Below are 25,940 nucleotides of genomic sequence, written 5' to 3' on the forward strand. Positions count from 1 at the left end.
CTAAAGCACTAAGGCTTGATGGGGCACGTTTTATGTGTTCATTACAGTGTGCCTCTGGAGTATTGCAAGGCATGAGACCAAAGGCTATGTCCCATTGGCTGCCTGAGTCATTTATTAATGGCCCCATTAAACACCCCCTCAAGCTTTTGATTGCAGTTATCCAGTTTTCTTTTAGATGATGCTTTCCTTTTGACATGTGCTTCCACAGCTGAAGCGCGTCCTTAGGGAGTCACAGAGAGGCACTCGGGTCTGGTGTCTGAAAACCTTGGTGCGGAGGTGTCCCAGCTCCACTGCGGGCAGGAGGCCTCCTGCCATCTGCACTCCTGCCTTCAATCCCGCAGTGCACTAGCCACAAGAGGGGGACAGAGGCTCACCCTGCCCTGCATAAACACAGCCTGTGGGTCAGGAGGGGGACAGCCACGCCACCATCCCAGAGCTCCAAAATCTCTCCCTGCAAAGACCAAGGATCCTCCTTTCCTCTTGCTTAGCATCAGGTTTCATAATGCCCTGCACAGCAGAAGCATAGCATTAGTATTAATTGCTTTGATTGTATAGGATGTCCAGTTCAGAGGTAATTCGCCTTTCTCACTGCCATGAAACAGTGATGCCAAGATACATCGACAACAAGCCATACAAACTCCATCTGGTTGACCTTCAAGGACCACCTTCCCCTCCAAAAGATTTCCACCCTCTCTGCCACTGGATTAACTGCATTCAACAGACACGAATTAATAGCCATACTGAGCTTTGTGCTACCACAGGAGATAAAGAACACTACTCATGTGCAACAGAATAAAGAGAAAACTCATAGACCCCTAAGTCACTCCCCCATTGTTTACCCTGTTGCTGCTGTACTAGGAAATGTCAAGCTGCATCTTTAAGAGTGGACCTGTCTCTGCAGCAAAAGCACAGAAAGCTGGCAGTTGAGAGAGCAGAGCGGATGACAGTTCTTGGCAGCTGTTTCAGCTGTCTTGTTGGGTTTTTCAGATTAATCAGCCCCTTTGGAACACTGAACAGATCATCAGGACAATCCCTCAATCCAACATCTTTTGCAGTGGAAAAAAAGTCATAAACTGGGACAGCAGCATAACAGAGGCAGCTTTCTGAAAGACTCAGTCTTGGCTCTGAGAAAGGTCCTTATCAAGACAGTGTCTAAAGCCAATGGCATGTCTGCACCATCATCCCTCTGCATGTGCTCACACCAGAAAGTCATAAACTGAAAAGAAGCTTCCCCCCATGCCCCCCAATGCCACCATTTCAACCTTTTCTTAAATACACCGTGTTCTTGTCAGATGCCAAAAACACTGAGCAGTTTATTTCAAGGATCTCTTCCTTCCCCAATATCTAAGACCAAGTGCACACGCACAAGACATTTTGTTTAAAACATTCAGTTTTACTTTATATAGGAGACAAATAATCAAGGACCTTGTATTCCCTTAAAAATCTGTCCTCAGCAGTAAGTTTCCAGGGTCTTAGCTTTCCCCCATGAATTCTGAAATCAATATCCTCACACGCTGAAATCACCCCTGCCAAAACAGTTAGTTACTGTCAGGAGTTACTTTCCCCTGTTCCATATTTTTACTCCTTCAGCCCTCCTGTTGCTGTTTAAACACAGATTTCAAGCTGTCCTCAAAAGGCATCTGCATTTCAAACAAGTAGAGGATATTGGCCTTGGTCCTACCATTTACCCTTGCGAGCAGTCCTTTGCACTTGCAGGAGCATCTGCCAGAATCAGTGGGTGCTAAGGTCTGCCTGTTTTAACCTGGATGCAGAACAGGGTCTACATTTTATAGATCAGAAAAAACAAATGCAATTAATAATCACATAAGCTATTTATTAGATCATGCAATGAGTGTTTTCTTACTGCTCTTGCCAGAAAAGAGAAGCAGCTCAATGCAATCCACAGTGTGCATTTGTAGCCCAAAAAGCCAACTGTACCTTGGGCTGCATCCTCATAGCATCAGCAGCAGGTCATGCAGGGGATTCTCTGCAGTCCTGATTCAGCTCTGGGGCAACAGCATAAGAGGGACATGGAACTGTTGGAGCAAGCCCAGAGGAGGCCACAGAGATGCTGCAAGGGCTGGAGCAGCTCTGCTCTGGAGCCAGGCTCAGAGAGCTGGGCTGCTTCAGCCTGGAGAAGGCTCCTTAAGGAGAGACCTCAGAGCAGCTCCAGGAAACCTGGAGAGGGGCTTTGGACAAGGGCCTGTAGGGACAGGACAAGGGGAATGGCTTTAACTTGCCAGAGGGGAGACTGAGATGAACTCTTAGGCAAAAGCTCTTCCCTGTGAGTGTGCTGAGGTGCTGGCAGAGGGTGCCCAGAGAAGCTGTGGCTGCCCCATCCCTGGCAGTGTTCAAGGCCAGGTTGGACACGGGCTTGCAGCAAGCTGCTCTAGTGGAAGGTGTCCCTGCCTCTGGCAAGGCTTGGAGCTGAATGAGCTTCAAGGTCCCTTACAACTCAAACCATTCTATGATTCTATGAATTCTGTAGTATAAGAGCAGTAGAGGTCATTACATGAATTTAACCACTTGATAGTCTGGTATAGCTCCTTATAGCACGTCATAGTGTTGGCCCACATTATTTGAAATTTAGGCAAAAAACAACAAGCAACTTTGCAAAGGAGTTTCACCCTTCATTACACAACAACCTAACAATTAGCTCTTATGCAAGTTTCTGCTCACCATGAATTGTACGCTGCTCTCAGTTTGCCTAAGATAGCAAGCATGCAGGAGCAAAAACTGAAATTACATTAATACACTGTGCTCTTTACCTAATCACCATTGCACCAAGGATTTTGTATCATCATGAAACTACTGTACATCTGAAGGCAATGCTTCACTTTACTCCTGGCATCTCTCTGTGGCTGTCCCTTCCACATCACACCAAGCAGTTTAATGTTCAGAGTGGAGATGGCCAAGTTTGAGCCATGATACCTCCAACCAACAGGCTCTGCATGTGCCCTGCACAACTGCTCACTGCATCCCTGGGATACGGACACTCAGGGTCAAATCCCCAGCCATTCCCAAACCACACTGGTGTATCACCTATAGAGCTGATTACCCCTAAAAACAGATCCACCAGCACAAGTGAATATTCAAGGTCCTTCACTGGAACAAGGGGTTTATTTCCAGTAGGTATTGCAAGAGCTGACTTAAGGAATGAAGCAGATGAACCCAATGAACCAGAACTACCAAAGTGCCTTTTCCTCCATCAGACTCCTGTGGCATGGCTATAACTTCATTGCTACCACAAGTCCTAGACGTGCCCTCCATCAAGCACCACAGTCCCTGCCCAGCACAGTAGCTCACAGCAGTGGGCTAAGGTGCTATTCCAACACTAGTACAGTTCTGCCACCTCCATCTAACTGATGTAAGCCTGGCCTGCACACAGCTCCCCACTAACCCACAGTGGAAGCTTAGCTCCTGCTTTTGCCCCATGAGATGTCCTCTCACCCACCTGCAGTCTGTGATGAGCTGTGGCCATCACCAGGGATCAAGGTGGCTCACATAAGACATGCCAGAGTTGCAAAACGTTCCCAGGGAGATGTTCTTATCACAAGCAGTTTTTACAGCAATAGCCCTGAGAAATCCCATCAGAGAAGAAGAGATGACTCAGTCTCGTACAGACACTTTACACATCCAGACATTCTTGCATATGAGAATCTACTGGATATAAAAAATGACCTCTGACTTTTTGTGCCTCTCCTCTACACTGTCACAAACAAGAATATAATTTCAAGAGATGCTGTCAACTTATATTTAGCCCAGTTTTCTATTTTGTTTAAAAATAAGTCTTCTGTAAAGCGTGAGATGACTAGAATTAAGAAAACTATTCTTTAAAACAAAACAAAAAATTGTGCTCTTGCCTTTGAAACCTTTACCCTGTAGCACTGAAAACTTGGAATTGTCCACAAATGAATATGAGACATGATATTTATTATCCAAGCTTAAAATAGCACAGAACAAACAGAACACAAATCATGGCAAGTAAAAATTAATTTAAAAATTCAATTTAATAATCTAACAGTTTAGGGGCAATATGTGGTTTATATTGGCAGTGGCCTTTTAATCTTGCAAATCATATAATTAAGAAAACTTAATTAGTAAAAGCAGCGTTTGAATATTAGAGCTGTGAAAATCTCTCAGAAAAAAATGGCAAGTATTGGCTTGAACTCTCTGTAAAGCCTCAGTTCTGTGTCTGCCCTTCTAGTAATGGAAATAAAAGGCAGGAATGAGTAAACGGCAGAAGCACTCAGGAAACTCTGAAGCTGGAATATTCACAAACCCCAGCACGGTAACTGTTTGCACAAGGGTCTGAGGCATAGCCTGGTGAAGAGAAGCGGCAACACAGCACGTCCTGCTTCACCACTGGCCCTTCCCATCACAGCCAGGCCAGCACTCAGAATGGAAGATCCCTTGTGTGAGCACAGCCCTCCTCACCACCCGTCTCAAAGCATGCAAACTACTCAGCCATAAAGAAATGAAATAAAGGCAGAGCCTGATTAAGAAGAGTTGCCTGTGTGTCTATTTGGAGAAAGCCCTAACTTGTTTTGTACACCTGAAGGAGAGCAGTAGGGTTTGGGGGGAAGGCTTCTGGCAATCTTGGAAATCCAAGCTGGCTTCAAGCTTGATCCCTGCATCTGAGTTAAAAGGCACCAACACACCATCACGTCTCAGGAGAGATTCTCAGGAGCTGCAAGTCCTCAGAGCTAAAACATTCATCTCCAGCCCAGCCAGCTTTTAAAAGCACAAAAACTATTAAACTCACATTTCCTTTCTTGGCCTGGTAGACAAGGAGAATATATGCAACACGGAAACTCCAGAGACCTTGTGCATGCAGATGATAGAGGGACTGAAATAATGTCACCCACAGGCAATATTCACACTCTCCTTGCAGCTTTAGACAGAAGGGGGAAAAAATACCAAATAAAAAAAGTCATAATGCTGTTAAGCATCAAAACATTCTCATCTGTAAAATTCCAGGGAGGCATTTCTCTGCCTCAGAAAACCAGAAGTCCAGATCATCCTAGGCCACTTTAATATTGCAGAAAAGTTACAGTTTGCAGCAAAGCATCTGAAAGAGATAGCGGGCTTGACTGCATTTGAAGATTCTTTCACAGTATCTGCTCAAGAGAGCTTTTACTATTGCTGCTCTGCTTTGGGACATGTACTGTATTTTTCTAAAAAGATGATTTACCATTGCCTGAGAAAAACAAAAAAATCAAGAATTTTTGTTACTATTCTTAAATTGATCCGATTGCTTTGTTTCTGGGGCCGATTCAGTGACTTTCATTTGCTCTATGGACAATTTCCAGTATGGGAATGAAGTTAGGAACTCAAAGCAGATCCAAATTTTCCCCAAACAACCTCAGGACCTTTGAGTGCTTCAAGTCTCTCTTCTGCCCTTCAAGCTGCTTCCTAATTAACTTGCACAGATCAAGGGCCCTCAGAACCCACACAGAATTCAGGGCTTCACCCTGCATCTATCCTTCCTCATCCAAGTTCTTTCTATGCTGCACCTTTGGAAGTAAATCAGCAGCAACCACAATAGGATGTAGGGGGCAGGGAAATGGGTGTGTTAATAAAAATAGACATGGAATAGTGTTCTTGGAGCCCTCATTTTTGTTCTTGTAAAACTGAGGTTATTCCAATTAAGTGTAACAGAGACAGACTTCTGCTGCTGTATATCATACCACTGGGCTCTTAATTGTACAGAAATCAAGAGTGAATGCTATGTAGCATTAGATGTATTTACTGTACAAAATTCATTTACTGTACAAAATACATGGCATTTTGAATATATGACTATATATGTTATATAACAGTGGTAGGATGTTCATGTATTGGTGATTAAAGCAGCACAGGGAGGCCCTTAGCTTTGCCACTCACTCAGGCCCCCCATCCCTTCACAGTGTGGACGTGTGCCTGGGCTTTCCCATATATCCTAAACCCCTCCTGCATAAGGAGCTAAGGAGCAGCAGTTAATCTGTACATCAAACGTGCCTTTTCAACAAGTCCCCTCTTTGGACTCGTTATCTGAAGAGCGCGGCTGTGCTTAGCAGTTGACATCCGGCCTGAAATAATGACATATTAAAGGTTTTAATCTCCTATAATTGGGAAAGGTTTCCAAAGAAAACAAGGGTGTATAGATAAGCACCTCCCCATCTTGAATGTGTATTACCCAGATGTCACCAAGTTAATCCATGTGAGCCACTCCGTTCTGTAGCCAGAAAGCAGGGCAAGGTGCCTGCTTCTCAGACAGACCCTGCTCTGTCTATGCAGACATCTGTGCTAAGAGTTTATCCTGTTCATTTACTCTTTTTCTCTTCCTACAAATGCACTGCATTTTACAAAAGCAAACAAGATAAAGAAGATTTAGGGAATTTTCAGTCTTTGCACATATGAAAATGCCCCAGTGTTAGCTAAGTATGAACATCAGGTATATGCAAACATCTAGCAAGATTTATGGATTTACTGTCTCAGCTGCAAAACTATCAACATGCAAAGGGTCACCAAAGAAAGGAGAAATAAGGATCTGGTCCTTATTTGTACCTGTCAGAGGACTCAAGGAAGGAGGCTGACCAACCAAGAAAATTAACATTTGTTTCTGACAGGGATCTATGCAAAGCAACAGGGTTTTAATTTAGGGCTCTTTTCATCAGAATGATAACAGCTGTCATCTACTGTGTGAGTGCAGTAATTACTGAATCTCCTATGTGGAAAATGAATACCTGATGTTTCATTTACACAATAATATCTCAATCTCCAGTGACATTCCCACGGAATGACTAACACATACCCAACCTCTAAATTCCTGCAATTCTACAGCCAGCTGCCCCCAAACCCTCAGTGGTTTTCACGGTTCTTCCAACAAAGAGCAGAAGTGCTTGTGATAATATTTATGAGCCTGAAATTTCAAAATCCAGCCTGATTCATCCTATTCTTTCACAAACCACTTGAAATAAATCAAGTTTTATTAAGCAGCATGAGTATCCTGTCTCACCTACAATTTTAACCTATTATTTTTATTCTTTACCACACACGGCGAGAAGATTTTTGCTCCATTCACCATTACCACACCAGCACAATAAGTAGGAAGCCACAAACTCAGGATTCATCCATCTTTTTGTTTTGTTTTAAATGGAAACATTTGTGTATATTTATCAATCAAATTGTAACTGACCTGAAAACAGCTTGGTTGTAGATCTGGTTTCCCCAAAGATGAGGAACTAATTTTTGTTTTCCTTTTTAAAATAATCAGTTCTGATTTGGTTTCTTAATAGAAACAAAATTGGATTTTGAAAGCTAAGCAGCCTGACAAGAGAATGCAATGATTTTGCTTACTAAGAGAACAGTCTCGCTGGTGTCATTATGGGAAAGAAAGTAATTAAAAAAAAAGTATTTCCATCAAAACACACATAATTGCACAGCAGAGATCAGTTTAAAAGTATATGTTTCCTGAGTACTAAAACAAGTGAAGTAAAATTGTATGTTTTGCAGAACTGCTTGTACCAGCCTGGGCTGTATTATGAGGCAGGGGGCCAAGAGCTAAGTGCTTCCAACAACCAAAACGTACCAGTAATACCTGTAGAGCCCCACACCTCAGACAGCAAAATGGTTTCAGCATTTTATGTTGTTTTTTCATCGATTGAAGAGGATGTGGAAAATTACTTTGGATTAGATAAATCGCTTGGAAACCTGTTTCAATCAATCATTTCCCCCTTTCTAGCCGTGCCCTGAAGATGTTTTGCCTACAACTGGTTTGCATTCAAATGAGTAAGCATGTATCTCTTTTGCATACACTACCATGCAGCAGCATGCTTCAGTTTGACAAAAGGTGCCTATCACTCCAAACTGCCTTCATACAACTGTCTTCCTGCTTAAAACTATCATGGAGCAGTTTCTAATTCTAGAGTTTCATCAACTGTCAGCACACAAATAGGGAAGTGGGAGCCTAAATGATCTTTATTGGATAAAATCAAATGAGTTTCATGTTAGGCAGCAAATAAATATGAAGTGCCTAATTTATCTAAATATTTTAAGGTGTGTGCTTAAATCCTGTTAATTCCCATTTTTAGCCATTTCTCAACTGTCTTGATTAACGTACAGTTTGGATTTCCAGAGACGCAAAGGAATTGGGGTGTTCAAATCCTTCAGAAATCAAATGAAGCCTGAATGTACAGAGAAAAGAGTTTCTATGAAGAACAGCCAAAATTCAGCCTGAATAAGGTGTTTGAAATGGAGATTGCTAGAAACAGGTCTTCTATTTGCAAAATAAAGTCACATTTGAGTGATGCCCAGACAATATGGTTCTTTCCTGGATCAGCATAAATCAGGATTTTTTTTTCTTCTCTCCTTCAGACAGTATGTTCTGTAAAATGCTTTTTATTTCACCAAGAGATAATTTCCTGGAGAAATTGATGGGGAACTGCCATAGAAATTCTTGACCATGTTTCATTTCAAGCAAAATGCTTCTGTAGAAGAAAAGCTTGTGATCTGGGACAGGAAAATTAAGCTGACAGGCTTGCTTGAAATAAGGCTTTTCAGTAACTGAAGTTACAGCCCTCTAAAATTACTTATTCTAACTCGTGGTGCAGAAGTGCTTACAGCAGTCATTAAAAAAAAATATAATCACAAAATCCGAACAGCAGGGCTGGGAGGGATCTCAAGCCATCTTCCAGCTATTCCCTTTCCATTCCAGACTGATGTTTCACTAATTTCTCCCTCAGCTGCAACTCACAATCTATTACAAATATCTTCGTACTGCTAAAGTTGTTTTCCTGATGTCTAGCTTTATATTCAAAAGATCACTTCTTGTGGATGAATGGATACAAACGACAAATTCTCTTCCTTCTTTTTGAAGGTTTGTAATGCTCATTTGCAAGCAAACCAACCCCAACTTCAATCTTTTTTTGTAAAGTCTTCTTCCCAAATTTCCTATCTTTTTTTTTTTTCCTCCAGACACTTTTCATCTGGTCCACATCTTTCCAAAAACACTATGCCTAAATCTGGACATAGCCTACCTACTAGACCTTCGCCAGTACCAAGAAGAGTCAAAGATTATCTCTGATCTGTCCACATGGTTTAGTCCATTTATAGTGTTTAACTTTTTTCTTTTGGTAACAGCATAGTGTCAATTCATATTCAGCAGGTGGAAGTAACAGCCACTGCATCCCTTTGTCAGAATGTAGACACAGACAGGTTTTCCTGCTGGGATCACCTAAGAATAAGATGTGTAATTCAGAGAGCATTGTCTCAAAGAATGGAGCTGTAAATCTGAATGGAAGGTGAATATCTTTACTAATACAAATAAAACTCTGCATCTGTACTTCGAAGATGATTGCCAAGGGTTCTGTAGAGATGCAGTTTGTTTGTTCTAAATATAGCACATAACTATTAACATTTTGTTTCTTATTACCTAGTAGTTACTCACTTTGAGTAAAACACATGAACAGAGTGCTACTAAGTCATCAGTTACTGATCACTGATTTAAGTCTGCATTTGGGGCCCAGACTTAAAAAACCCTAAAGAAACAACAAACAAGAACAGTAATACAGGTAGGATGTGATTTTCTAGATTAATTTTCAATGTTACAGACAATATCTTTGCTGTTACAAAATAGTGATTTAAGCAACTAAACTAATTTTAGATCACCATCTACATGCAAATTTGCCTCTGAAAGCACACCTTAAGCACCAGTCATCCTTCAATTTGGAGACTCAAAGAACTATTTCATCAGCAAATGGTTTTGTTAGGTGCACCACTGAGTAATTGCGGGGCCTTCATGATGGTGCACTGTGATAGTTGTATCTTGTCATGCAATTTATTGTCACACCTAGGTGGTCTTTGAGATGAACATCTCAGAAGCAGAACTTTTGTCCTTTTCAGAACTATAGCCAACCACGTCAATTCCTTCTCTTCACTCGAGATGTAAGATTAGGAAGACAGATGATAAAGAGTGCAGAGTAAGCAGAACAAATAAACACGTTTGTCAGCTGCATTGTACACTTCATTTACTGACTGTTTTGAAATCCAAGACAAAGGGTGCCCTGTGTGCTGCTGCATTGTCCATGCTATGCATCTCCAAAGCCCAGAGTTAAGTTTAAACAAGAAAAAGAAATGTCTTAAGAGGTCATATATGCAAACATCAAGTTGCAAATGCTTTAAACAGAGTTACTCCCTCAGTTCTTCTAAACAGGAATTTTCCTCAATGCAGATTCCTGAAGTTTAGCAAATGACAAAGCCGTGCTTCGGTACCTGTCCTCCCACACTACACTCACAGCACAGCACGGAAGGGAGATTCCCATCTCCTGCTGCCAAATCCAGCCCTGCCAATGTATCTACAAGCAAAAAATTTCAAAATAAAATACCGGGTATGACAGGCTGGTTCCTTTGCTCAGGAAATGTCAATTTTCCCATTTGACATACAGCTGAGCAATGATCCCACCTGCAAAGGGAAGGCAATTGCTCAACTGAGAACGCACTGTGGCAATTTCTGCATAATTAGCAGAATACATTTAGTCTTAACCTTCTTCTGATGAATTCAGTCACACCTGTTTATGTGAAATCAATTAAGAGACCTTAATCTTCTTAGACAGTTTCCAGCACTCCATCCACAGGTTCAGGCCTGTTTCTTGTATTGCGAAGTTTAAATTATATTAAAAAAGAAACAATTATCCTATAAACATTAAGACCTAAATTAAGCCTTAATAATTAAAACCAGTTACACTTTTAGTCTGCAGCCTTTTGGTGGACAGACATATATCAAACAGTGCTGTCCATTTTGACACTGATGAGCGGAGGGGTGAGTAGAATAACCTCAAAGCAAGGTCAACATGAACATGTCTGTGTGCCTGCCCCGTGCAGGCATGTGCCAGAACACACATTCCTGTGCCTGGGTTTGCTGAGGGCTTGTGGAGTGATGTAAGCATAGCCTAGTAATGGGGTCATTCAAGGAAAGGAAGCCCAGACTGCCTCCCCACAGCATCCACTATCCCCCTTCTTACAGAAAAATCTTTTGGGAAGAACTTAATTTCATCTTACTCTAGTCATGTCACCAAAGCAGACATTGACAGCAAGTCAGATGAATCACTCTTCAGAAGTGGTTGTATTTCTTCTCTTTGAATGGAGCCTGCATAAGAAGCTCAGGTTGGATATCTAGAATTTGATGAGACAGATCCCACCATTAGTAGGGATGTACAGGCAGCACCACCATCTAGTGAAAGAACAAGGTGTATGAATCCATGCTCACCTGTGAAGTCAGAATATACCCAGTTAGCTGAAGCTAAAAAAAGGATAGTGTTGCTAGTCTCCATTGGGCATAGTTTGTGGTTTACAGCATAAAGAGTCCTGGCAGTGTTTTATGCCAAAGAACTTAAATCTCACATCTGTGTTTGTTTCTTGGAGCAACTATGCTGGCAAGTGAGTCATCCTAAGAAACCTTAAATTGCTTTTCATCATACATCTAACATTATAAAAAGCATGGAGTTAGTGTCCAGAAATAGTTCAAGGTGAAATAGAAACATACTTCTTAGGACACTCACGAGACTATCTACTGGGACATACATGAAAGGTGCTTGGAGTACCTTGAAGATTTTGGAGCCAAACCTCTGTTTAACCTACAGAGCTGCACAAAGCTGTTTTGAGGTGAAACAAAAACAATGAAAGTCAACAGCTTTACCTGAGTAAACCCTGCCATTTAGTATGTGCTTTGTCAAAACTGACCCACTCCACTAAGCCTCCTCAGAAGGTGAGATCCTGCTCAGTGTAAATAAGGAGTTTCTCTTGCAGTAGCATACATGCTATCTTTCAAGCCATGTTCTTTACACTGTTTCTAGAAGGTGGTTGAAAAAACAGGGGAACAAGAAAGAAAATAAAAGGAAAAAAAAAAAAGGAAAAAAGGAAAAAAAGGGGAGAAATTCCTTCCCCCCCCCCCAGCCTCTACTAAGAGAAAATATCAGGTAGCAGCTAAAATCTGTTTGAGATCAACTTTTGTTTTATAAACTTTGGGTTTCATTCTAATTGTTAGGGAGACACATAATAACTAGCTTTAACATAATTTTCTTTGGACTATCTCCCCAAAGCCACAATTAATGTAAATACCAGTGTCTTGTTAGTAATTTCCTTTCATTGGTAAATGCTGAAACACAATGATCCGGCCACAAATCACAAAGCAAATAAGCTTGCAGCATTGTTCAAGCTACATTGTTATTATGCAGTTTGTACACCAGTGTTGATAAGGGAGATTTCTATGAGCAGCAGAATTCTTTAAGTACTTAGAAGAGTTTTATTACATGGGACTGCAATGCCCTTCCAAGCAATGGAGATAGCAGCTTCTAGGGGCACTTACACATAAACTGGCTTGAAGGGGTAAAAGAGTCAGGTGTCAAGAGACACATGGTGTAGATAAGGGGTCAGAGACCACACTATAGTCCCTGTTCTCTGATCATAAACCTGAAGGGATTTACTGTCTTGCATTTTCTTCAGTTGCTTTTGAGGGGCCTCTAGTGATGGACAACACACACCAGCAGCAGATGACTACCAGCCTCCCTGTCTCTCTTGTGTGCTAGGAGACTGATGGTGGAGGAGAAAGGACCTCCAGCATGCACAAGTCTTAGTCTTTCTAGTTTTGCTATCACTACACATCTGATATTTTAGCATTCACTTGTTGGTATGTAAGAATACAGGTATTATAATGCCCTGTTTTCACTTTATAACAGGATATATGTCTAGCAGCCAAAAATACACAGACAAAAGACTGAACATTCAAATAACTGAAGTAGATTTCAGTCTCCTATCAGCCAAGATCCCTCTTTGCCAAATCATCTCTTCTCTGCCAAACAGTCACAGACAGAGATGCTACTAAAATATGCAACAGTAGAAGATGCTTTCCAGGGAAAAATTAAAATCTTTCACTGAAATACAATTGGCTCACACACAGCAAAACAAAATCTGACTCCATGACTGGACTACCACCCTTGGCGTGGCAAGACCATTCACTGCAATACACACCAGGTACATGGTACCAATATGGCTTGCCTTCATACAACTGCAGTCAATATCGCTCTGACCAAACAGAAACCCATGGTTTTAATTCAACATTCTATAAAGGGAATGATTCCACCCCTGTTCTTCCATGATGCTCTACCCATTAGTCCCACAAGAGCGACCACAGAGCTATCACTCTGACAGGGCAGAACTGTCATTCTCCTGACAGGGCCTCAGAAGTCTTTTCCCAGGCAGGAAAATCTGTCTCTAATAGCTGTGAGGAAGACTATGGAGGGATAATTGGATTAATCCCTTAGCCTTTCTAAGCAACCTAAGTAACATCCTTCCGTATCTGAGCATCTTTCAGCTCAGAGTCTGCCACTCTTCAGAGTAAGCATGATCTAATGTTTTCAAAGATAACATTACATGCTAAAAGAAAAAATAAATTCCTTGTGGCCATGCAAGACACCTGGACACAAGGAAACAAGGTGAACAGCTGTACTGTAGGCTGCACTTCTCTGCCAAGATACTTTCTGGACTCTCTAGCATTGATGTCTGCATGGGTTAACGTAATCTGCTGTTGGAAGGGAAACTTGCTCCCCATACCCCAAAGTGCAGAGCTAGGTTATTCTGCCAAATAAACTAGTCACAACCAGCTCAGGTATCTCTGTGCTACATTACAGTCTGCAGTGTCGGCATTCATCACATCTTCTCAGGTCAGAGATTAGTGCCTAATCCCTCTGCCATGTTTCCCAGTAGGAACTTCACAGTACTAGAGCTTTGCTCATCTCTACAGCTGATGGTTTTGCAAGGCCCAAACTACTTTCCAAGGATTGCAAAACATGCTTGAACTTCTACGTTTTCCCAGTCACAAAGGGCTGCTCAGCCCCTCCCCCAGTATGTTGGCATGAGAGCTGGAAAATAAACCAAAATCCCCCCAGAAAAAAAACCCATGCCATCTTGGAAATAATAATGTCTCAAAAAATGATCAGATACATGTGGATGTAGATGCATAGGACATGAGTTTATCATCCCTGTGTGTTCTTACATTCTTATTTCACCTGTCACTTTTCCTTTAGGCTATTTCTATATTTTAACTCCTGCTCCAATTTCTAATCTGGGTTTTCGTTATGCTCCTGGTGTAAGAGCCACACATCCTTTTCCATCTTGTTCTTGCCATGTAGTTAGAAGTGCCTATAGATGATTCGCAAAGGCTTGTGACCTTGCTGCAGTACATTTCCCGATATTAAGTTCCTCCAGCTCCCTGTTGATCCAAATCACTCTGAATTTTATTACCCTCCTTTGTATTGCCCGACTCTCTTACCCTGTAGTTTATGCTTAGTCCAACCTTTGCATTTCCATCAGAAGACACTTCTCAACTAACATTAGGTTAAAGCCTTTTAGAGCTGCTGATACAAGAGAAACCCCTAAGAAATCCTGAAGGGTGGAACTGGGGATACAAACAGCACAGGAGCAATAAGCTTGTTCCCTAGCAAACATGATCAAAATGATGGATCTTGCCAGAAGTGTCAGTTGTCCAATTTTTGTTCTTACCAAAGCTATAGGGTTTCCTTCACAACCTTTAATTACTCAAACCTTACTTAAGGAACGTGGTTCAAACAAATAAACATAAAAAAAAAAGTTACAACAACGTAGCATGATCTTGACATACAAGATGTCAGAACCATTATAAACCCCTTTATTCCAGAATGATGTCTTTTGTGCTCAGAGGCATGCTTGCTATTCATAGATCTACTGCTCAGCTGTTCCAGTTTTTAGTTCTGCATAAATGCCCACTCATTATGTCCAGAGGGTTTTGCCTGTAGCTTTGTGTTTATAGCCTTGAGGCAAATGTCTTGATGGCTTAGGGAACTCGTAGGGAATGACCAAATAACATCGGATTTTCCACAGCAACGAAGCCATTATGGGACACATTTCTATGTAACAGCACCCTTCAGTGTGCAATCATTATAACTAAGGATTTAACCAGGCTCTGAGGACATAACAAAAATCACTTTGAAGCCAAAAATCCACAGTGAAATCTTAAGCATTAGATTTCTGAAATGTTGCTCAGAATTGCTTGAGTCAGGCAGCTTTGTCAGTTACAGTAAAACCAAGCAAAGGGGAAGGAGTTTGATGCACATGTTAAGAATGAATCCAACTATTCAGACTGGTGCATGCAGAGCAGGGGATGCAGTGTGCATTCACTGCACATAGTTCTTACTGTTGCACATGGAGCCATCATAAGCACACACACAAGTCCTAGCTAACATCTATATTTTTAAGCTCTGAATTTTAGCTATTGCTAAAGCTTCTAAGTATGTTGCTCACAAATTTGAGGAAAATCTGTAGCTAGGCTATAGGAGATTACAATGAGCCTTCGTAATCCTCATAACCCAGGGAATCCAGAGCCTGAAACCCAGCCCGTTTCAGCTACAATACTCCCCACTGACTAAGGCATTGATCTGGTGATCTCCTGCTGTGTTCGTGGTCTGTGCAGATCAGGTTTACAACAGAAAAGGAAGTTTGTGATTTTTAAAAATTATTAAAAAAAATAAAATCAAGGCTGTAGCATAAGCCCTGGGTGAAAAGAGTGTGTGTTAAGTGTAATGGGTTAACTCTGGACTGCAGCCAGCCACCCACCCAGCTGCTCTTTGAACACCCACACCCCCCCCAAACAAGAGAGAAAAAAGTGAAAAAAGTTAATGGTTCAAGATAAAAACCAGGGAGAACCCGTATCAATAACTGCCATGAGCAAAGCTAGACTTGGTTTGAGGAAAACTAATTTAATGTATTGCCAATCCAAATAGATTTGGATAGTGAGAAACCAAGGCAAAATTAAAACACCACCTCACTCACCTCTTCTTTTCAGGCTCAACCTCACTCCTTCACCTCCTACCCATCACTCTGAGATGCAGGGAGGGCATGGGGAACAGGAATCCTCCTCCTCACATTTTCCTAGAGTGCTAGAATGATTTGGGTTGGAAGGGACTCTAAAGCTCATCCAGTTCCAACCCCTGCCAGGGGCAGGGACACCTTCCACTAGAGCAGCCTGCTCCAAGCCCCTGTGTCCAACCTGGCCTTGAACACTGCCAGGGATGGGGCAGCCACAGCTTCTCTGGGCACCCTGTGCCAGTTTTCCTGTAGTCCCTTTAGGCACTGGGAGCTGCTGTCAGGTCTCCCCAGAGCCTTCTCTTCTCCAGGCTGAACCAGCCCAGCTCTCAGCCTGGCTCCAGAGCAGAGCTGCTCCTGCCCGAGTGCCCCGCTTCAACCCAAGTCCTTCATGGGCCACAGGAGATCTCTGCTCCAGCACCTTGAGCACATGCTTGGCAATGGCAGGGCTGTTTCTCACTGTTTCCCCCCACTCCCAGCAGCATTTTGCCCTTTTGTACACCTGTTTTCAGTGACAAACTCAGCTGTGGCTGCAGGGGGGCCATTAAGGAGCCAGCATGGGGCCACTAACAAGCAGCCTCAGCACCAGAACCCAGGCATGGACACCCCATACAGCAAGTGCAGTACAGGCTTTGAGAAGCCACACAAGAAGCTTTAGTCTCTTCAATGAGAGAATCTCAGACTGGAAAGGAAATTATAGCTGAATCTATCAGAACTTGCTCCTTACTCTTTGCTTTGAAGACCAGACTGCACCTACATGCCTGTATATCCATGTAGGCTTGCAGCAAGAGAGTTCCCCACACACACACCCCCATCCCAACCGCCCTCAATGCCGAGAGCTGGAAAAGGACCTCATGCGGAAGGAACGTCTGTTTTGATGAGGAGCGTGTGGAAATAATCACATGTGGGGCTGCCATTAATGAGCTCACGGTCATGGCACATGAGAAACCGCACCGGTGCTTCAAGGAGGAGGCAGGACACCGGCCTGCTGCACATATGGCTGTGTTCTCCCGACAAAGGCAGGGAACAACATTCAGCTAAGGACAGAGCATGGAGGGATGTGGTTCAGGGAGCACAGTGTCCTGGTTCCACCATTACTGGGAGAGCAAGAACAAGGCACAAGCTTCCAACTGGTTCTTTCTATCCCTTAACACAAAGCACACCCGGAAAAGCAGCATTCTACCCAGCACACATCTCTGAGGATGAGAAGCTGTCCTGTGGTAAAACTGCCAAGATGCTAAGGGCTGGATAAGGGCTGCATTGAAGAGGCAGGAAGTTGAAGCATGGATCAGAAATGCATGACTGCATAGAAAAGTCAAAGGTGTAGCAAGACAAGTGACCCTCTTGTATCATAAGGTGATGTGGTATGCAATCAAAAAGGGGCTCCCAGTCACATCCCTCCCCAGTTTGTAACCCTTGAACACGAGTGTTACTGCATTTTGACGTGACTCAGAGCAGCTCAGTACAGAGCAGGGATTAATCTGACTGCACATCTCACCCCAGCCAGATACAGCACAATTTCTGCATCTCCAGGAAGGCTGGATTAATAGCAGCAGCCAGCAGCATCACTGTCACAATAAGTTAGTGCTTCTAAGAGAGGTAACAGGAAGAATAACCTCTATATTTACAGAGGCTTACAGAATGGTTCAACCCAGGCAGTATTCTAGCCCAGCAGTGACTCACCAGAAATGCTCACATGCTCCTTGTGCTGGAAAATACTGTGGAAGTCATCCCTCGGCAAGCCCTGCAACAGTCCCACTACAGCCAGGCTGCCATCGGCACAGCCTGGAAGAGCAGCTGTGCGTTTTGCCCTCAGCTTCTTCCCTCCTCAGGGATGCAATTTCCTACCTGCCTGGTGGCTCTGGATATTAACTCTGATGGGAGAAAGAGGCTGGGCCTCGGGGGGGGAGGAGGGGGAGGGTAGGTACATATCCTTCAGGAGGATGTACATTCTTTGACACCTTTCCCTTGTACTATAAAGGTCAGCCAGCACGTGCCAGAGGGAGCACTCACCTTTTGTAGTAATTCAAACAAGAAGAGGAGAGAAAGAAGTTTAGCACTTTCCATTATTTGCCCAGTTCAGGTTCCATCAGTTTTTATGTTTCTTTCTGAGACACAAAGAACCTTCTTTCCTTCAAACTTTTCTTTTGGATAAGCTTGAAACCACAACTTTTGTTGTCTACAAAGTACTTGGGACACAGTCCTAGAGCTGCCTGTACATGATGGTTTTTCAAGCCTCAGAAATCAATGCAGGACACAAAAGTCAACAGATTTTCAACAGCCAGACATCAAATCACCAGCTCTAGGAATCAGCTCTCACACCCAGCAGCAACAGCACAGGTTGGCTTGCTTGACTTGTTATTGTAATGTGGCTCATTAAGGTCCCAAGAGAGGACATTCCACAACATCCCAACTCCAGCACATCATGTAGTAACCATTTCCACCTGGGTGGAAGGTGTGCTAACACCCCTAAACACGCACTGATCCAGGCCATATTTAGGGAACTGCATGTAGGAGCAACAAGAAAAGTCAGCTTTTCTTGTATCATCCTGATAACAGCAGTACAGTCACACAAGCCCATCCTGGATCTCTATAGGGACATACTTCAAAAGACAAGTAAATAAAACCTAGGGCAGAATGTGAGGAAAGAAGCAGAAAAACATATATACAGAGTGTTGCAAGTTAAACAAGCCATATTAGCCCAGACATGGAGCTACTCCTTCATGCAATCCTCTCTCTCAATATGCTTCTTCGCTTTTTTCCCATTTCCAAGTTAACACCTTGGTACACGGCAGGAGATTTCCTCCCTCTCTTTGACTTGTAATTTTCAGTCTTATTTCACGAGATGTGAAAGGGGAGAGGAGAAGAAAGAAATAGACAGATAAAAAGTGGAGTTTTTCTTCCACCAGATACAAGCCTTATTCTTTGTACTTTACAGTATCCACGCTAACAGTACATATTTCCTGTCCATAGCACTTTGACCTCGGGACCACAGCACAGGCCCATTCACACCCTTCACAACTCTCCTATGGCAAGCAGCTACTGCTTTGTCTTCTTGATCTGCAAAGTGCTCAGGTATTTCATTGCTATTTATTTCCGTAACAGTTAGGGGCCCTAAATACGTGCTCAACCTGACCATAGATACTTCAGATGTAGCTCACTGTAACAAGAAGACACAAGTTTATACCTCCTGCATCCAGAGCAAGCAGCTGCCACTGCCTTTTCCTCTGCATAGAGATATGAATACACCCATGTACATGGGCATAGCCACGGACACCATTGCCAAGGCCTAGGGAAAAGCCTAAGACCACAACTTTGGGAGTCCTGCAGGGAGTGGTTGAGTGAGGGATTAGTAAACCAAGCCCTGCTAAAACAAAGCCTCTCGGGAAACCCAATACTGCCTCTCGTTCAAGTCTCTTCATCACCTTCAAGGACAGAGCTATGCTGGAAGCAATTTGGTTGGTTCAGTTAAACCAGCTATTAAAATCATAGCCAGTTCCTTAAGCAACAGCTGAAAACAACTTCCAGCCAGCTTTGCTGCCTAGCCTGGCCACACCATTCCAGGGAGAGAGCTGAGTATCTGCCCTACCACAGCCTGGGAGCCCCATACCCCTAAGTTTCACACTTTAAGGGGAGCAGATGGTTGAGTGTCCAACTCCACATTTACAACCAGCCAGGAGAGACATGTCTTGCCTTCCACCCTTTCCAAGTGGCAAATTTCTCTGCTCTACTTTCTTTGGATGCAGCAGCTGTACTTAAGAATGTCCATGGCCACAGCTACACTCTGGGGTATTTATCAGACTTTCACAAGCACCAACCAACATTTCCTAATGCATCACAGCAGAGACGATGTCCAAGACTTGCAGTTTCCTGGTTTTTATGCCCCCCTCACCTCTGCATATTTTTCCACTAAACACCTTGTGTTGGATTAGCCCCTATGGCATGCAGTAAACCCAGCGCAGGAGACACTTGCAGCTGGGCAACAAGTCATCAGCAGACTGATCCATGCAGTGGCCTTTGCACAAAACCACTCACTCCCAGTGAGCTAGCACTGGCCACTTCTTCGAGTAAGGTGTTTCTGGAGATCATACACCATTTACTGACCTCTGCATTAGCATCCGAGTCACCCACTGTAATTAAACAAAGTAAGAACGCCTTGGGTTTGTGACTTGACAAGCTTTGGCAACCCTCTCCATGCCACAGCCCTGCTGTGGAAGGAGGGTTTTCTCTTCTATGTGTGGCACCCTACAGGTTTGAAGAAACAGCTTCTTCAAAAGGGATGAGTTTCCCCATCACTGGTCCAATGCTCACTTTCTGTTTATGGTCCTACCTCCGGGTTGTTTTCCCCAGGCACATAATGATAGAGTTGCAAATTTGATGTGAAATCATTTCAAACCCAATTACTGACACAATCATTTTGGGAATCATAAGTTTCTGATATCACATTTGTGTGGAGCTCTTTCACCTATTTTTCCCCTTAAAAAAAAAAAAAAAAAGTTTCTTCAGTTTTAATCTTGTAAAACACATTATGCAAATGTATGGGGTTTATGTAAGATGATGGCCTGCGGCCATATCACCCCTGGCCCCGGCTGTGATCTCCTTAGATCAGCCAGCCCCAACAGGCTGGGGCCTGCTGCACTGGCTGTGAGACCTCTGGAGCGAGCCAGGAGCTGCCGGAGCTGGGCAGTGATTCAGTAGGTGGCCCCCACTGCTGTGAGTCAGCACCCACGGGTGCCGGGCATGACCCACCCTCCGCAGCGAGCCCAGGGCCTCATGTGCACGGGGTTCAGAGCATCCCTGCATCCGGCGGCTCAAAGGGCAAAGCGTTTCCAAGGGGAGTGAAAACATCAGTGTTTCCAAGACAGCAGCAAAGGAGAACATCGACCCTGACCGACCCATACGGTTGCTATCTGAAGCAATGCAAACACCTGATCATAGAGGAAAGTAGAGCTTCCCCCCCCTCCACGTCTTGAGTTACCTGGGAAAAATGAATGGAAAGGAAATCCCATAATTGACTTAATACATTTCTCTCACCCTTTTAGCTAGCACCTAGCGACTCATTCTCATTTTCCCTTTCTGATGCAATTCACTGCCTTGAATACCACACAGCAAAAACGAAAAAAGGATTGATCTTGGCTACACTTCTGTTGCTTTTCGACACCACAATCACACAAGACCTGAAGAGTACCAGGCAGAAATCACTTTTACTTCAAACCTTAACAAAGATCACTGATGACTCTGAATCCTTCCCCCAGTCTAGCAGTTTTTCTGGAGTGAATCCCTGGAAACACTCTCCACAGGGAAGCTGATAGGAGTTCCTCAGAACAGCCTTACCAGGATCTTATCAACTTTTTATCTTTCACCAAACAAAGCCACTAAGTACAGGCTTTTATTTACCAGACAATACAAAGATTCCCTACCATTGGAACTAGAAAACAGTACTTGAGGCTCTTAAGGGGTGACCCTACTCTTTACATAGAAGCATGCATAATTTTTCTCCTTCTTTAACATTTTCACAACGACCTCATCCACATGCAGATGTACCCTGTCTGCAGTCACTGTACACGCCGTTATCAGGAAGAAGAAACCTTACCTTTGCTGAAGAGATGGTGCTGGCAAGTCCTAGGGAAGGAGCCACAGCCCAGAACTGCTCAGAAAGAAGTGGTTCAAACCTCTGTGTGCTGCACTGCTGAAGCCAATCAGCCCAAACCCCAGCTGATCCCCCTTAACTTCATCAAATGAGCTCATAGACTAATTCTTAAATGTGCTTCAGCTGTGGCTTCTAGGAACTCGCGTGTGAGGCCTGGAAAAGAGGAACCTCTGCAGTAAGGCAAAAATGGTAGCTCTAAGTAATGCCTCTCTTCACATTACATCTTTGTCTGAGTCACATTAACTGGTTACAGCCTAGTAAAAAGGTATATATTTTTAACTTAATAAGACCTCAACTGTGAAAGAGCTTTTTCATCTTATGAGAGAGCCAGAATCCATCTGCACTGATGTTTCCAATACTGTCCCCACTGGGGTTTCTTGTTTGAGGTTACAAAGAATCACAGCCTTGTCTAATGTGCTTCTGAATATAGAAAATACTCAGATCTGGGCTTAAATGCCAAAGGTCACTCGGCTTTAGGTCTCCGATTGAAGAACCCCCTGCTAAGAGGTTTGGTGGTCATTGCTTTTTAGGACACGTGAGGATAGACGTCCAAATACCAGACAGTGGCTTCTGGCAGTTTAGGACCTGTGCTAGGTCTCACTGACACATTAAGCCATCCAGCTTCCTTTGCACGTACATGCACCATGATCTCTGAATGGTTTCCTGGCATCTCCAGCTCTGAACATCCTCCAGCTTCTCTTGTGTTTTCTCTGGGTTTCACCACACCCTAGCCTTAAATACGGAGCACCATTTTGGGGTAATTAGAGATTCTTAATTAATTAGAGTTATAGATTTAAGGATTCAAAGCTTGACAAATGAGCTCAGGTAAATTTTGCTGCAAGAGCTGAAGAAAATTACTGGTCCCAGGTACATGCCCTACCCCTCTCCTGGAGGTTAATTACTGTTTCTCTGGCAGAGCCAAAAACACATGTACTTCAATCCCAGCTGCTCCAGCTCGCAGTCCAGCACTCAGCTCAGCTTCAGTATCATCCTGTCGGGCTGCACCACATAGCTACAGGTCTTTTCTTTCAGCCCTTGTAGCTTCTTCAGGTCTGTGGTCTTCCAGCAATAAGCAGAGGTGCAACAGCCTGACATAACCTGAAGGGCATCTTACTACCTTACAAAGGCAAAAAGTGATGCATTACACTCACTATGCCCCCAAACCTGCACTGTTCACATGGTTTGGGATTTGTCTTTCTCCATGGAGCTGATGTGGTGCAAAAGGGGAAGAATAGGATGAGACCCCGGCTCCCACATGGGCACTGTCCTGTAAGAGGGCTGCAATCAAATTATGCTTTAGCATCTGTGTTTTATAACAAGGGAGCTGGCATCATTTTAGACCACTTTCTGTTGTTACTGAAGAACTCTTTCAATTAACTAGAAATGATTCTTAATTGCAGTAATCAGCTGAAGAACACTCTTTGAGGTTCTCTGAAACTACTTTTCCCTTAGTTTTATGCTGATTAACCTTGGAAATATAAACTCTAAAACTCACCTAAAAGATCACTTCTGCTATTTTTTTCGTGGGTCAGAGTGAAATTTCTGCTATATTCATGAATAAATGTCTGGGTTTTGTGGCAGAGACAGCAAGTGACTGTGTGGTTACATGTTTTCAATTCTAAATTGTGGGTAAAACCGTAGATTAAATGGAATATTCAGGGAACATGTCATGAAACAGTAGTAGCCTGTAAGCAAAGCCTTCACAAGAACCAGTTAAAAAGGGCTGTTTAGCCAAAAGAGAGGAAAAGTGCAATAGTTGTAGCCAGCCATTACACAACAATGGCACATGTAAACCAGCTGGACCATCCTTGTAAGACATTAGACAATATCCAATGAATGCAAAATGGCATCTGAAACCAGGAAAGCTTATATAACCCTGAGAAAGTGAAAATGAAAGTGGGAGAAGGCAGCAAATAATGCACAACAGAATATAACAATTTGTTAGAAATACAGTTTCACTGCAGGCCCTGTGTGATTTGGACAGAGCCGGTCATCCATGCAGCTACTTGGACAATGTGATTAGGCAACAGGCAGCAGCAATAGCCAGGCACTGTAGAAGCATCATGACAGACCACAACGGGTTTGGAAAACACAGATTTTGAAGGACATGGTTATCTCTGGCTGTGAGACAACAACCCTGGGGTTGAAACCATTCTCAGTTGGACGATTCCATATTCATCCTGTGGCTCACCACCACCAGGCCTGGGCCATCGTCCCAACAGAACCCCAGAGTGCTTAGCAAACAGGCTTTAGGTTCCCCATACAAATCTGCAAATGTCAATGAACAGAAGCATATTATGCTTCAAAACTTACTTTTTGTGAGAGGGAAGCATCTTTGTCCCTAACCTCATGTTCTAACTTCATTGATCTTAAGGTCTTTTCCAACCTTAAGTATTCTATGATTTTATGTACTTTTAGTGAGTTTTGGAAGAAAAAAGTCTTAACAGCACCCTATTTCTTTTTTTCTTAGTAATAAATAATGAATCTCTCATTGCAGAACATGTTCCAGAAGGCACCCCAAGCGCATTACCAAGGCCGAAATAACTACAAGGATACATCTAAATCTCTCATATGGGGAAATATAAAATAGAGAAGGGACACAACTAATAAGCACAGCAGCCTATCACAGCAGGCTTGACCCATTTCAAGATGCATTGCTGGGTTTATTCATACTGCAAAAGTCTGAGGGAGCAGAGGAACAGATACCAGTCAGGTTGCAGCCAAGACGCAAGGGGAGACGAGCTGTTTGTAAATAACAATGAAATGAACAAAGAGCAAAGCAAAAACTAGAGTCGAAGGTGAAGTTCACTGAAATCAGTTATTAAGAAGCTCGTTCTTTTTCCTTGTTTTCTTATAATTTACTAGTTTTGCATTATTTTGTCTCTGAAGTTGCAAACACTGGGAAAAACCTATTTTTAAACTGAAAGCAACACTGCTGTGAAGTCAGATGTTTGCATGAGCCAGGGTCTTGAATAATCATCAGCTTTGCCATTAATAATTTGTACCCATCAGGTTGCCTGTCAGGTGACAGGATTCCAAAGGCCTTGCCCTTAGCTGCCATGGGTGAAAGGAAGCAGCATTCCTGCCTGCCATGGTCCCAAGCAGTGCCAGGGGCAGACCCTGGCATCCTCCGATGGCCAGGCAAGAGACAGTCAACATATTTTCTTCTTCCATTTTTATAATGAGTGACATGAATTCAACTATTTTGTGCAAATGTATTAAATAACATCTTAGCAGGGGGCAATACTTAGAATGGCCCATTTCAAATGCAGAATTTTTACTTTTAAATCCTCATAGCTTCAAGTAATTTTCCGTCATATAAAGAGCATACCCATTACTTTTCTGGGAGAAGGACAAAGGACAAGATTGGACAGTCATGTGGATATTCCACTTCTAAAGGAAATTAAAAATGGAACTTCAGGACTCTGACTTTAGAACTTTCAAGCCAGCCCAGGAATAGCCTATGGAAAAGCTGTGAAAAGAATGAAAATTTGAGCATCAGGAAAAAGCAAATTGTGTGTTCTGATAACTTTGTGCATTTTAGATTTCCCATGAAGTTACTAACCTAGCAACACTTTCTTTAAGATTAATAATCTCAGATGACAGACAAGTTTAGGTCAGAGTTTTACTGTTCTCTTCAGTGAATGGAGCAGAAGACATTGTTCTTGTTTCATATTACTGACACAGCTTACAAGGTAGTCGAGCCTCAAAATAACGTACCATCTAAAATATACAGTAGAGGAAAAGTATTAAGGTAATGGAAACTCAACATTTCTAATGTTCCAAACATATAAATAGAACCTGAGTCAGTACATTAGACAATTGACTGGCTTTGCTTGAATGCACGCAGGAATAAATGGAAACATCCTTATTTCCTAACCCAAGGGGCAATTATTTCAGAGCCTGGTTTTATGCGTTAATAAAAAGCAAGATTCCATTGTCTGGTAGCTAAAATATCTTACTATATATTCTGTATAAGCAGCACAGCAGCAGAAACAGGAAAACAACACCAACAAAAAACAAAACTCTAGCATCATATTCTCTAAACAAGCTCTTCCCATACCTAGCATACTTCTATGTATGTATGCTATATATATTTACGTATATAGAGTATATATATGTATAATCAATAAAAAGATATCAGCAGAACAGTGTAACTCATACTTTAGAAGTTCTGTTAGACATCGCATGTCCTGGCTACACCTGTGTCTACAGATGGTCCAAAGTGCTTGTTTCTCAAACGCTACAAAGAGCCTAACAAATGCAAAGACTGGAATTTCACAGCTCTTTAGGAGAGAAGGGGACTGGATTGCAGCTCAAAAAAACTAGCTTTCTCCTTGCTCACCACCGATGTATTCATTCATTTAAGCTTCCCTTTCTTCCCCCTGTGCACCTTCAGTAGTTTGCCTTTATC

At 42.8% G+C, this 25,940-nt stretch overlaps 1 long non-coding RNA gene across 3 annotated transcripts in view; it reads right to left on the bottom strand.

Moving 5' to 3' along the window:
* The window catches only part of LOC133224132 (uncharacterized), a 173,207-nt gene extending 151,340 nt beyond the window's left edge, over positions 1 to 21,867 (bottom strand). For 2 of the 3 annotated variants that reach the window (XR_009728773.1, XR_009728774.1), the window contains exon 1: positions 21,470 to 21,855. This is a non-coding gene — a long non-coding RNA (uncharacterized LOC133224132). Of the gene's footprint in view, positions 1 to 21,469 lie in introns of all 3 variants that reach the window. The other variant, XR_009728772.1, reaches the window with a different exon arrangement.
* Between the last annotated feature and the right edge of the window lie 4,073 nt (positions 21,868 to 25,940).

Source organism: Neopsephotus bourkii, unplaced genomic scaffold, assembly GCF_033783945.1.
Source record: "Neopsephotus bourkii isolate Nb327-2 ecotype Australia unplaced genomic scaffold, CSIRO-AGI_Nbou_v1 NB_1663, whole genome shotgun sequence".
Classification (NCBI taxonomy): domain Eukaryota; kingdom Metazoa; phylum Chordata; class Aves; order Psittaciformes; family Psittacidae; genus Neopsephotus; species Neopsephotus bourkii.